Source organism: Anas acuta, chromosome 2, assembly GCF_963932015.1.
Source record: "Anas acuta chromosome 2, bAnaAcu1.1, whole genome shotgun sequence".
Classification (NCBI taxonomy): Eukaryota; Metazoa; Chordata; class Aves; order Anseriformes; family Anatidae; genus Anas; species Anas acuta.
Window position 1 is genome coordinate 141,713,046 of NC_088980.1, and position 13,920 is coordinate 141,726,965.

The window sequence follows — 13,920 nt, forward strand, 5'->3', positions numbered from 1 at the left end:
ATTCATTTGTACAATGCTTTATATTCTGATAAAGGCATAGATTATGCATCCCATCAGCACACTAGTAAATGCCTACTCCTGCCAATAGGCTCATAATTCAAAGTAATGTATAGAACTACTCAAATAAGAGTGTCAGAATTTCTTGACTGAACATGATGTACCAATTATTTATATCTCATTTATTTATAAAATGATATATATAAGTTTATGAGCAAACAATTTTATTTATCATACAAATATCATGTTTATTCTGCCACTAATAGCTATAGTAATTGATAAAATGGGAGATAAATAACAATGCGATTTACTACAACGATGTATTTTTCTAAGACCAACAGAAGTTAGCATTTGGCTTTAGTCAAAATTGTGAAGCAAGAAACAGGGCTTTTTCTTCTCTTTCTTCATCAGATGTTCAGGTGTATTTATGTGAAACAGTAGTAAGTGTCAGGATTTTCCTACGGATATGACCTGCTTCTAATATACACTTTGTAATTTAGTAGTTGAATCTATTGTAAGGAATAAAGACATTTATTCAGAATATTTCTCTTAACTATTTCAGACTATAAAATATTTTTTGAGTTTAATGGTAACATATGCATTTGAATACATATATTTCTTCCATTAAGACTTCAGTGAGATCCTAAAATAAGTACTACTGTAAGTACTCAAAGTAGTACTACTACTATAAGTACTCAATGTTCCTATGTTAAACATATAGAAATCTATCTTTTGTGATATGCTCTCAAAATATAACCTTATGAATTATAGTGAAGAAAAGGACTTTTTTTTACTATTATTTCATAAGATTTTATCTCTTTACTTGTCATACTAAATACAAGCTATGGATTAGTGTAGCTATGAATTACGTATTTTAGGACTACTTTTAGCTAATTTACACAAAATATATACAGTAGAATATACTGTGAAAAGAAGAAATCTTTAATTGCTAAAATTTAAAGGTTTGACTTGGTGCTAAGGGACATGGTTTAGTGAGTGATATTGGTAGTAAGGGAATGCTTGGACCAGATGATATTGGAGGTTTTTTAACCTTAATGATTCTACGATTCTATGATTATATGAATTTTAAGGCTCTGTTATGGTTAGCATGGGTTTCTGTAATTTGCACTAATATGCAAGACACCTACTCTGAGTTACAGAGTAAGCACTAACACTATAAAACTTTCATGTAATATTGTTTTCCATGGCTAAAATAATAATCTCAGTGCCTTCACACAATCCACACATATGAAATATCAGAAATTCACGCTTCCTCATGAAAAGATGTTTAGCAAACAGAATTATTGGTACTTTTTGCCAAGAGGCAACACAGTCTTGGCTGCGCTTCACATCCAAGGAACTATTTGCCTTGAGTTATTTGAAAAACACAAAGTAGAAATTCTTCATGAGCTGAATCTGGCAAATACATGTATATTTTTTTATGAAAAACAACCTGCTTACTAGCTTGCAAATATTCAAAATTTTCTGTTCCAGAATTTGGATGAAACAGAAGAGATTATGGAAGAATATAAGCAACAAAGACTAAAGCTAGAGAAATAAGATTGACAAAAAGCTAATTACTTCCCCTTACACCACTTCCTTCTCTACTGTCCATTAGTTGAATAAAGAAGGTACTGCAACAAATACTAATAATACTGTCCTACTCCAGCACTCATATCATCAATATACTTCATTCATTAGCAGATATAAAACAATGTGCAAATTTGGGGTAAAATTATGATCCCACTGAAGTCAATGCCATTGAAATCAAAAGTATCAGAATTTAAACAAAGAAACAAACAAAAAAATCTTTTAAATAAGCATGCATTTTTTTTTCCATAAATAAATATAAAATACATTATTTTTCAAAGGCATAAAAATCAAGTTTATTGCAAGTTTTCCACACTTTTATTAATTTCAGCTTAATTTCCTTGTCAGCTTCCTCAGTACCTGTACCAAGAAGGTATCACCATTGTGCTTTAAGACCTGTTTGCATTAGCTGTATGGTATTCCCAGTTAATGTTACCCATAAGGACAAGGGCAGCTGATCTAGAAATATCCCTTAGTTCCTTAAAGAATAATTCATTGGTATTACCATCCTGATTGGGTGGCCTATAACAGATTCCAACAATACCTGTTTTACCTGCTTTTCCCTTAAACTTTACCCAGAGCCTTTCAACTGTGTCATTGCCACCTGCAAGCTCCATACAGTCCAGACCCTCTGTTACCTACCGCACCACCCCCTAGTCTCGCCTGCCCTTCCTATACCATCTGAAGAGCCTGTAACCATTCATCATAAAAACACCAGTCAACAGGCTCTTCCCACCAAATTTAACTTATGCCATAATACTCAGTATACTGTCCTTGTTGTGCTTTCCAGGATCATCAATGGAACACTAATGAGAGAGAAAGGCAGTTGATTGTGATAAGAATGTGATAAGAGTAAGTGTGTTGATGCATTTCACACTATTTTCTTTAAATATTATTAAGCATTAATGGTAAAAAGTCCTTTTGTATGTGTGCTGAATTTACTGTAATGGTATGTTTTCTTGTAAAATAGCACTCCCTGCAGCCCTTGAAAACATCCTATCATAAGAACAGTGAAGTATCACCTACTTCCTATCTTAAAGTGATAAACATTTTTATCTAGAAGATTGCCCATCTTGATCATTAGTATTCATTTCCCTTTGCATGTCAAAGAACTAAATTCTACCTTTTTGTGGCAATGCATCAGTAAATAGTACAATATAAAATGCATTACCATCAGCAGTGACACCTTTCCTTACATCTCAGCAAACGCTAGTTGTAAAAGAAATTTAGATGATCACAGCAGAGAGCCAAAATAACAGCTGAAACACAAATCCCTGCAGTCTATGCCTAACTACTGCTATGGAAAACAATTTTCTACAGCTCCATGAACACATTACAGGGTTAAAAGCCCCTGCCGTGTGCTTACTGCTCATGTTTTCTATCACGCTTTCACAGTTTAAACAAAAGAAAGAACTCACAAAGAAAACCTTCATTCAGTAAAAGAACTGTGAATAATGGCCTAAGTATGAGAATAAAGCACAGATGTCTTAATCTATTTGAAGAAATTCATATGTTTTCTACCAAGTATTTTTTTCTGCTGCTGGAAGCTTTTAATTCCTACTACTGCTTTCAGATTACCTAGTTGCTAGCTCCTGCAGTTAGGATCTGAGACAATATAATTGTATTTCAGATTTAATTGTCATACTGCACCATCCATTTTTTAAGCAGCATTCCTCAGTGCAATCAACAGGAAATATGACTTAAAACTGAAGGGTGCAATATGGCTTTATGTCATGCAGATAAATTTGATTACAGAGCTACACGTATGATAAAAAATGGAGAATAACAGTGCATAAACTCTGCAAAAAGAAGGAAAAACGTAACCTGAAGAACTGATAATAGGATACTGAGTTTTTATCTAGAGGGTCACTGCTTCAAAACCTAGACTCGAGTACCTAATATTTAGTTGGCCTAAATGATTACCTTAAGTAAAATACTTCATTGGTGACACGATGTACCTTTTAAATAATTGAATACATTAAATAGTTAATTACTCTTTTTCTAGTCTGTTACAGTAAAATGACATTCTGTTTACCCCTTTTAACCCAAAAAGTTTAGTCTTAATGATTTCAGTTGTAATGGTTAAGACTAACATGCAGATAACAAGAAAATAAATATAACTACCAATACAACGCCACAATAAAATAAAATAAAAATCATGCAAAGGAAATCTTAACAGATAAAAAGGGTAGGCAAATTTATTCTGAACTTCCAAATTATAGATACCTTACTTGTGGAGATCATTCTGCAATTCTGCAAATGTGAATGTGAACGTGCTGAAGCATATGAGATTGTTTTGACAATGCAATCAATGTGGAGAAGACAATTTGACATAGGAATATGTATTTTAACTACCGTTTGGAAATACAGAAATACATTAAGAATAATTAAAATAAACAAACAACAACAACAACAACAAAAAACACACCAACAAGCACCAACAAATACAGAGAGAGAACAAAAAAAAGGAGAGACAGAGAGTACCATTATGTAGCAGGAAGCAGTACCAAAGAAACTGATAGCAGAAAGAAAATGGAAACATTCCAAGTTGTTATCTCTTTTAATTTTAATAAAACAATTTAATTATGCCATTTAAAATTGATTTAAAATATGAGAAAGTATTTCAAGCCAATATATGTTAACAGTATTTAAAATTATTATTTAAAACAGAGACAATCAGGACCTGGTGAAATGCCCTCAGGAACTCAGTAATTTACAATAGCTGACTGAGGAAAATAAATTGGAGAGATTAAGAAAGTTGAAAATAAACATAACAAATTAAATACAGAGAAATTCTGAGTACCAAATGTGAAAATAAATATTAGCAAATATACAAACTGCAAACCAAAAGCAGGTGTCTGCATATTGCAGAAAAACAAACAAACAAACAAGCAAACAAAAAAAACAGGAACATCATGTATTGTTTTGGCATTAAAAAATATATAAATAAAATCTCTTAGATCTGTTGTGATCTAAAGAATTGGATGTTTACTCTCCAAAAGAAAATAATTAGATCATAGGCAGACTGATCATTTTTCCAAGATGCGGTGGAGATAAAGATCAAGGAAACAAATTGTTCTCTTCTACCACCAACAATAGAATATGGAATAATTGCCAACAGTTTTAGTAAAACCAATTAAGCTTAGATATTCTCATAACTACTTTGGGGAAGTTATTGATTTTTTTGATGATTTCTGGAAGAATAAGAGATATGAATATCAGTCATAATGGATTAAGTATATCCAAGCAGAGAAGAGAGAGTACTTCACCTTTTTACTGCTTTTTACTATCGGTTATGTAGATGTATCACTCCTGATTAATTGTAGCATGAGAAAAGGGTGCTGGCAATGTTAAAACCACAGACTTTCCTGTTATAGTTTGATGGGTAGTTTTATTTATTTATTTATTTATTTTCTAGAAGAGGAAGGATAGTATTTCATGTTGAAAGATACAAACTCATCATGCAAAAAGATTCATGGATAAGTAAGAGCAAAATGGGAAAAACTGCAAAAAACAATACTTTCAAAATTAAAACACTTTAATGAATCTGAATTGTAAACAATTTGGAAGAGTTCTGACACATATATTTCAGAATCAAGAAAAGAGGCTGAAATTTGGGATCTTGACAATCACCGTTTAACAGATGTACTACCAAATTCTGAATCTAAAAATCTAAAATGCCTTAATTGTAGATAATTATGAATATTAATCCTTTTTTTCTTTATTTTTTTCCTATTAGTCAAGAAAACATGGCTTATAAGGAAAGAATCAAGGAACTCAGAACCTGTGTAGCTTAGTAAAGAGAAAGATAATTTAATACATTTCAAGTAGGACTAAAAGTATCTCTTAAAAAAACACAAACCAAAACAAAACTTTTTTATATATAAAAAACTTTTTTATATAAAAAGTATATATAAATATATAAAATTCAATTAATCACTTAATTGAATTATTCCTATATTGTTTTATTTAACAATTCATCAATGATTACTTTTCAAACCAACCTCAACAATTACAAAAAACACATTCAAATAACTTTGCATCTGAATGTGCTTCAGCTTCCACTTATTGAAATCTTTAAATGAAAAATAAATGTCTTTCTGAAGGTATGAGAAGCAGATTTCATGTACCTGAATATGAGATATGAAATATAACTGAAAATTGTTCTAGCCTAAATTTAGATACAACATATTTTCTCAATTAAATGATTAGTGATTATTAAATTTAACTATATTACTTTTTTACTTACAAATTTTGGCACACTCAATTTAAACAATTTCTGAAGAGTTTTCTTAAGTAATGACATGACCTGTTCCCTAAAATTAGATTACTAAAGTTACTTGTTTTTGCCAAGTGTATAGAAAGCCTGCAATGAATTTTCTGGTATGAACTGAGATGTAGCAGTTCACATATCCTATAATTTTCCTCTGCAGAATGTGATCACAGCTGATGGTTCCTTCATAATACTGTCTGTTATCCAAATAGACAAAATACTACCTATTAGCAAATTTTCAGGTTCTTCATTTCTTTGTCCATTTTTTTCTTTTTTTTTTTTTTTTTATTACTAAAAAAATGTAATCAGCTAAAAGTTAAAAATGTTACTCTTTCTGTCCTGGCTGAGTTAATCAACGTCTATAATATGTGGTCAGTGGAGTGCAGAAACATATGAGAAAAATCTTGAGCTCCCATTTAAACTGTCAAAGTAGACTAGAGAGAAAAGTAACAAAAGTGAGAATGCCACTTTCTATAAATCAAAATGCTTTCCCACATAGTGTTTCCATTTCTAAATGGCAGGCTAGAGCTACAAATCAGGAATTATTTATTACCAAAATCTGTGACACGTAGATGCCAAAATGTCTAGTAGCTAAAGATAATCAGATATTAAATAAATACATGCTTCAGCCATTAATAATTTAGCAGTTACGCTAAAAATTAACCTGGTCAAAATTAGGCTGAAATTTCGGATCTTGACAATTACCATTTAACAGATGCACTACCAAATTCTGAATCCATAAATCTAAAATGCAGATTATATTGCAGATAATTATGATTTTTTTTTTTTCTATTAAAAAGCACCAAATAGCTTTTTGTAAGAAAAAAAAATCACCATGTAGTAGTGGTATAAAATAATGTCAAGTGTGGTATGGTCTTCTAGACTTTTAAGTGATGTTTAATGAACTATTTTTTTATTATTATTATTTTGTTACTTTTGGAGGAAGTATATGTGGCTCATGAAGGCCTCATTGAGTGATTACATTGTTCATTGCCTCTGGAACAAGAGATGGTATACAGACTCTGGTTCATGAAAGCTGGAGGTTGATGAGGAGCTTCCACATAAATTCATTAATGTTTCCCAGTACACCAGAGATCTCTAGCTTCAGCTGATGATAGGAACTCCATGAGAGAGAATTCCAGGAGTCTAGCTCACTTCAGGAATAATGAATAATGAGGTGCTTCCTTCATTTAAGTGAAATATTATTGTCTCTTTAACATTTTTTTAAAGCTTTAAAGTTTTTGTTTGTTTGTTTGTTTGTTTGGTTTGGTTTGGTTTGGTTTTGTGTGTGTGTTCTTTAAGTGATATTTTATTGTTACTTCAAAATCGAGTTAGCATAGCTAACTTTGAGAATGGAGCCTTCTAACAGCAGAAAATAAATAAATAAATAAATAAAAAGTGTAATATTTTGTGCTAATGTCCTTGCAGTGAAACTGCTTCTGCTCATAACAAATGGAGGTGGAATAGGTCTTTGCAGTTACTCTGTGCCTGACAACTGTTTAATTCTTCTGAAAAAGTACACTAATGCTATAGCTTCCAACAGCTGAAAAACAATAACTGTTAAAAAATTTAAAATGCTTTTCAAGTCTACCATCTGCAACAATGTTTTGATATGATATTTAGAACTTCTGAAGGAAAGCAATCTCTTTAAAACAATTTATCTATCAACAACTAAATGAATAAAAAATAAGAGAAAATAAAATTGTCGGTAACAGGGTCTTCTGATGAAAGAACCTGTTCTTTCAAGTTTATTGACAAAGCAGGAGGAAAAGAACATTACATGATGGATGTGTAAAAATAAAAATAAATCAGAGATTAATAAAGCTAAGACATTTTTAGCTACATTAGCAAGACTGAAAACATCTCTTGAGAAAGTATAAATGAAAGATATGTAGCAATCTACAGATCTCTTTGTAAGAAATAAACATATCTTCCAATGAGATATATATATATATGTGGTTTGTTTTTTTTTTGATAACACATAACTTTTGTATTATTTGTTTATTCACCTGTGGACTCTTATTGGTTCAAGAAAGAATCATTCCTATTATGTTATGAAGAGTGCCATTTCCGATTTGAACAGCTAAGGTGTTTGACAGACAATTTGGTTGGGTTCTTATTGAGAATATTTTTTGTTACATAACCCTAGTAGACAAGGGCATATGAAAAACATATTTTCATTAAGCAGTAACAAACAAACAAACAAACAAAACAAACTGTGATGACAAAAGTTAAAATTATCTGAGCTTCTTAAAACTCACTAATTTCATGAGTGCAGAAACCCATAAATCTTTTTATTCCTAGAGAGATGGTAAATGATATAATTTCCCGAATCTTTATTTGAAAATAAACCTCTCATTATTTTTGAAGGTGGGTAGAAGAGGGTGAGGAGGGAAGAGGGGATAAACTGCCTCTAAGGATCGCATTATGCATCCAAATACGATTGGTGTTCTGCTCTTTGCTACCAAACTGCAAATCCCTAAAGTGTCCCTTTACCTAAATGAATTTTCTAGCATTAGGAGTGAATCACAGCTACAAATAATGAGCTTTTTCTTGAGTTAACTGGGGATATAATCACTATATTAGAATGAAAACCTGTAACTCCTAAGGTTTTCAAGAGATTGGTTAAACAACACTGTAAACTGTCTCAAAGGCATTTACTGTGCAATATATTCAATCACAGAATCACAGAACTGTAGGGGTTGGAAGGGACCTCGAAAGATCATTGGGTCCAACCCCCCTGCCAAAGCAGGTTCCTCAGAGCAGGCTGCCCAGGTAGGTGTCCAGACAGGCCTCGAATATCTCCAGAGAGAGAGAGTACGTGTGCATATTGGCAGTTTGAAAAGAAATTACGTTAACAGTTTTAATGGGTTTTAATTCTAAATTTGAGATCTGACAACTGGTGATAAATTAACTAAAGTTACTGTAATCTGTTCCACCTCAGCTTTCTTTGCTAACACTGCTGTTTATGTTTGCAACACAGATATCAAATTAATTTTAAACAGATAGAGTTCTGCACTTTTAAAAGTTTTCTTTAAATAATCTCCCATTTCATTTTTCAACTGGATTCATGGGTAACTAAATTTACCAGTGGATTCATATCTACACAATAAATATCAGACCGCTATAATAAACTGTCAGAAGTTGAAGTAGCAAGTTGACTAATGAATAAAATGCCATTGTTCATTGTTTTCATTGTTACAATAGTAACCATAATAAATGTAGTTCTGTAGTTAATAGGGAAAAATAAATTAAAATGCAAAAAGTAAAAACAATCTTCTCAATTCAATACTTAAATTGTTGAGTTAATTAAGGGTTAACAGGGTCATTCTGAAAATAGTGGCAAATTAAATATGACAATTCAATAATACATCTGAGAGAAAAAGAAAAATCATGGAACACAAGTCATTCAGGAAAACAATAACAACAAAACATTGCTCCTTTTAGATATGTATGTGTAAATCAGTACAGTTGAAAAGAAAGAGATTTCCCCCAGAGGATGATCCATCTCACCCGAGGATAGAAATGTGAAAGCACCTCTCTATCAAACAGTAAAAGAAACACCTTTGAAGATTACTCTTTAGATGAGGCCAAAGATTCACATAGCTTCATTCCAGGTTTCTAAAACATAACTGACTGGTCATCTATAGTAAACAGTTGCTGTGAACAAAGGGGGTGGGACGGTGATATACTTATTCCCACTCAGGAGAGCTTAGTTCTCAGCGACTAAATGAAGAAGATGAAATATCTTCAATATACATAAATTTTAAATCAAGGAGTGAACTGGTATACAAAGAACCAGTATCTACTCTCTGAAGAAGAGCATAGCAGCTATTTTTCTACTAAGATTTTAATAGTCTTTGAATTCATTAAGTTAATTAGTTTCAACATCTAGCAGTGCCATAAGGTGAAAATAAAGCAAGCTCGCCCGACTTTGTGTGTGGAAGACCTTCACATGTACTTCACTGGCATCACTACAGACTTGGAAAATCTTATTACCTCCATTTCAGATCAATGAGTTGAAGAAAGTATTCAGTATCAGAAAGACAGATTTAAGGCACTTTGATTCAGCTATTTAAAAGTATTTTTAATTGCATTAATCCAGCAATCTAACACTATTTTGTTTTCATGTATTAAAAATCACATTTAAAAGTTTCCATTTTATTTTCCCATTAGCTCTGAGAAATAAACTCAGTTTTGAAGGCAAGAAGCCAACATTACTTTCATGTTTTATTATTTATTCCAGTGTTAATACTGACTCATCTGAATATTTCTCATGGTCAAGGATGCTCTACAAATAAAATAAATAAATAAGTAAATGAATAGTTCTTAAAATGTTATCCTGACATGGCTTTACTGTTTTGCAAAGTAATCATCATAATGATTCTAAGGTAATTTACCTAAATACTAAAAGCTAATTTGTTATCGTCAAAAACTTATATTTATGATTATTTCTTCTATAATCATTTATCTTGCTTTTAACAAAAGTGAAACTGATGAACATTTTACTCCCTAGTCACACAGTACTGAGAGATCAATCTTTGCACATTTGATTCTAGATTTGATGATGCAGCAAAATTTTGCAGTATCTGTGAACCCTGTTGTTTCAACCTCGTGTGAAGTTGCATTGGATGGCACAATTCCCAGTCCAAACATGTACAGGATCGTTGTGGTAACCTTACCTTACTGGATAACTATATATATATATATATATAGTTATATATATATATATATATATAGTTATATATATGTGTATATATATATATATATATATATACACACACATGTATATACTGTGTATATACATGTGTGTATATACTGTATGTATATATATATATATATGTATAGTAAGGTAACATTACCTATATATATATATAATTAGTATATATATATATATATATATATATATATATAAATAGCATAAAGCCCACCATAACACCAACTTTCTTATCTAATAACTACATAACACCCTGTACTATGTTTCACTTAAAATCCTTCTTCATGAAATTGTAAACGTTTTTAACAGTTCAATTATATTGTAACAATTGTTGCTAATTTCATCCATATCTCTCTGTTTTCCCATTAAGCTTCAAAAGTTCACTTCAAGAGTTACACTGAATTTTCTTCAACATGTTCAGTCATGCAGTCTCCTTATGCTGTTCTTTATTATAATATCTACCAATTTTCTAATATGGATATTAGCCAATCCTTCATCAAGGAAGACTTTTGACATATTCATTACCTTCCACTGCTTTGATATACAGGCAAACTTAACATTAAGGTCAACATTTGTACTTCAAACGCTTAATACCTAGGCTCTTTTCAGAGCTCCACAGAAAATATTGCTTAATCCTAGCAACCTTCTATGGTTCATTTTATAGATTTTCTTCTAGACATCTTCTATAACTGTATCCATTTTGACACAGTTCTTTAAACTGAAAGGTACGGAAGGACCTCTCTGGTCTCTTCAGGAACATAACTAACGTAACATAGCACAACATAACTAATTTACTTAGCTTTCTGCAATGACATTGTCCTTGAACACATTTTTGCTATTGATCTTGATAAAGTATAGATACTTTACTATGTTTCCTTCTTTTCTCATGCTTTAACAAGTACTTTAGTGGTTTTATTAGGTTCACTTCTTTAGAATTCATTTCTCAAAACCATGCTTGAAACACCTCCCTCATTTGAAACTTCCTCCCTCATTTAAACATGATTTATTTTTTCCTGGATTAGATATTTTAATTTTTGTTAGATTCCTTCACTTTGTTGCTTCTGTGTGCTTTGGTTATCCTTTCAGGGTTTGCTTCTGAATGGCGAGGCTCTAAAACTGCTTTTTAAAATGATTTCCATATCACCAGTAAATACTTCTGCTGTTTTCTTCAATTTCAATTGAATGCCACAGTATGATATAGTTACTTGTACCAAGTCAAAAATTACTTTGTTTTTCCTCTTCCCTTCCTCCCAGGGTGTCCAATTTGAGTGCATTGTGGACACTTTGGATACATTGTTAATATATTATTGTCACATTTACTCTCATTGAGAAAATCTGTTCTGCTTTAGGCCATCTGTTTCTCTATTCATTTGATACCTTTATCTCAATGCTGAATTAAAAAGATGTTAACTGGACCACTAATATTTGAACTGGGGATAATTAAAATATCACAGTAATGTTCTCTGACCTTCGTTTACTTACATGTACTCTCAATTGTAACTCTATCTAAATATAACTTAATGTCTAACTTTTAATAAAATTCACCCACGAACCAAAGCAATGTGTTTGGCACGATACATAAGTACTATTCTAAAATACCAAATTAATCAGCAACTCTTTATCAAAGCAATATAAAAATATAAACTGAAGTGCAATACAATAAGGAAGGAAATGTGATCCTCTTTATTCATAACAAGAAAATGAACTTGTGCAGTAGTTCGAATACATGGCTATGTATTAGAGTTGTAATTAATGAATTATATGTTAACACAACCATAATTCATGATATAATAAAGAAGTATGTAATATAAAGGTTCCAATTAATATCTAACAACAACAACAAAAAAAAAAAGTAAAATTTGTTAGGGATTATACTGTTTCTTCCAGACAGTATGAAATCAGAAGAAAAAAAAAAAAAGTTACTGTATACAGTTTATGAGTAAAATATCAAGAAACATGAGATCTTAAAAGAAGAGGCTATCCATGTTAAGCTGGAAGATTATCTTGTTTACCATTCTTAGAGTTGATTGATTAACTGCTATATGTGGCCCAGTCAAGAAGGAAAAGAAAACTGAATTCCATTTAAACTGATGAGGTTTTTTAATTGCAGCTTTTCCTGTTCTACAGAACACTCATCAGGTCCTCATTGCAAATCAATCCAAATATTATACAACTTTGTGCAAAGAATGAGATATGAGTCTTTTAAGAGTTAACCACCAACATTCTCCACCTAATTAATCTTCTTATAATTGAGTGGGTTACTGAAGTCTTAGACAAGAGTGAGAATCTTCAGACTGCTGCCCAAGATTAAGAAATACACATGCTTATCAAGTACCGCCAGCACAGATGACTGTATCAGTTTCTTTAATTCCACTTACTAATTAATTGATTTACCTTGATTACCGACTGATACTACATAATCCTATCCTACTTCAGTGCTTTGCAGTCATCGGACAATAAATATTTGCTTATCTGTGTGAATAAAAAGTGTGGATTCTTTTTTTTTTCACTCCAAGAGTAGAATACTCTAGTCATCTTGTCTGCTCAGAAAAAACTTTCAATGAAAAAGATGCAGCTGTGATGTCAACACTTAGAACAGAAACAATTATACAAAATTGTTTTTCTTCTCTTCATCTCAGAATGTATGATGGTATAAATTTTTCTTAAAGGAATAATAATGCTTTTCAATCTTCTACTGAAAAAAAAAAAGTATATATTCAAACAAACAAAATTAATGTGCAGCCCCACAAAAGTACATACTTCATTCTGCATTTTTATCTATTTTCTATGTGATTTTATTGTCAATTAATTTACAAGTTTTATTATTTGCATGCTCAATAATACACAAGTTACCTGTTACATTTTCTTTGCTTTTTCAACCCCTTTATTCAACATAGCAATTGCATCTAAGTAGACATATTTAAAATTACGGCTTGGCTATACAAGCTTGATTTCAGATACATTTTTTGCAGTAAGGACTATAAAAAATAAGACTAAAACCCCTGAAGTTTACATAGTTTAAACTATTTTTTCATGTTTATAACATTTTTCCTTCATTAAATATTGCTTCTAAAAATTGGAGGCAGATTTAATTCAACACAAGATGGAATAAATACTTGGTTTCACAGTGCACTCTATTTAACTAATCCCTTAAACACCTTGGAAATTAGGATTCCCTGGCAGCCAGTTTTAATGAGGTTATTGTAATTAACTACTATTTTTCACTTCTTATGCTTTATTTACCATTATATTACATAAGAACTTCTTAAATGAAAGCTTGAAATAATTATATACAGACTTCATTATTCAAAGAGCACTGTAAAGCAATATTTTGAATTCCAAA

The 13,920-nt window shown here is 31.2% G+C and overlaps 1 protein-coding gene across 1 annotated transcript in view; it reads right to left on the minus strand.

Annotated features, from left to right (window-relative positions):
- Positions 1-13,920, minus strand: part of CSMD3 (CUB and Sushi multiple domains 3) — a 668,812-nt gene that overhangs the window by 177,019 nt on the left and 477,873 nt on the right.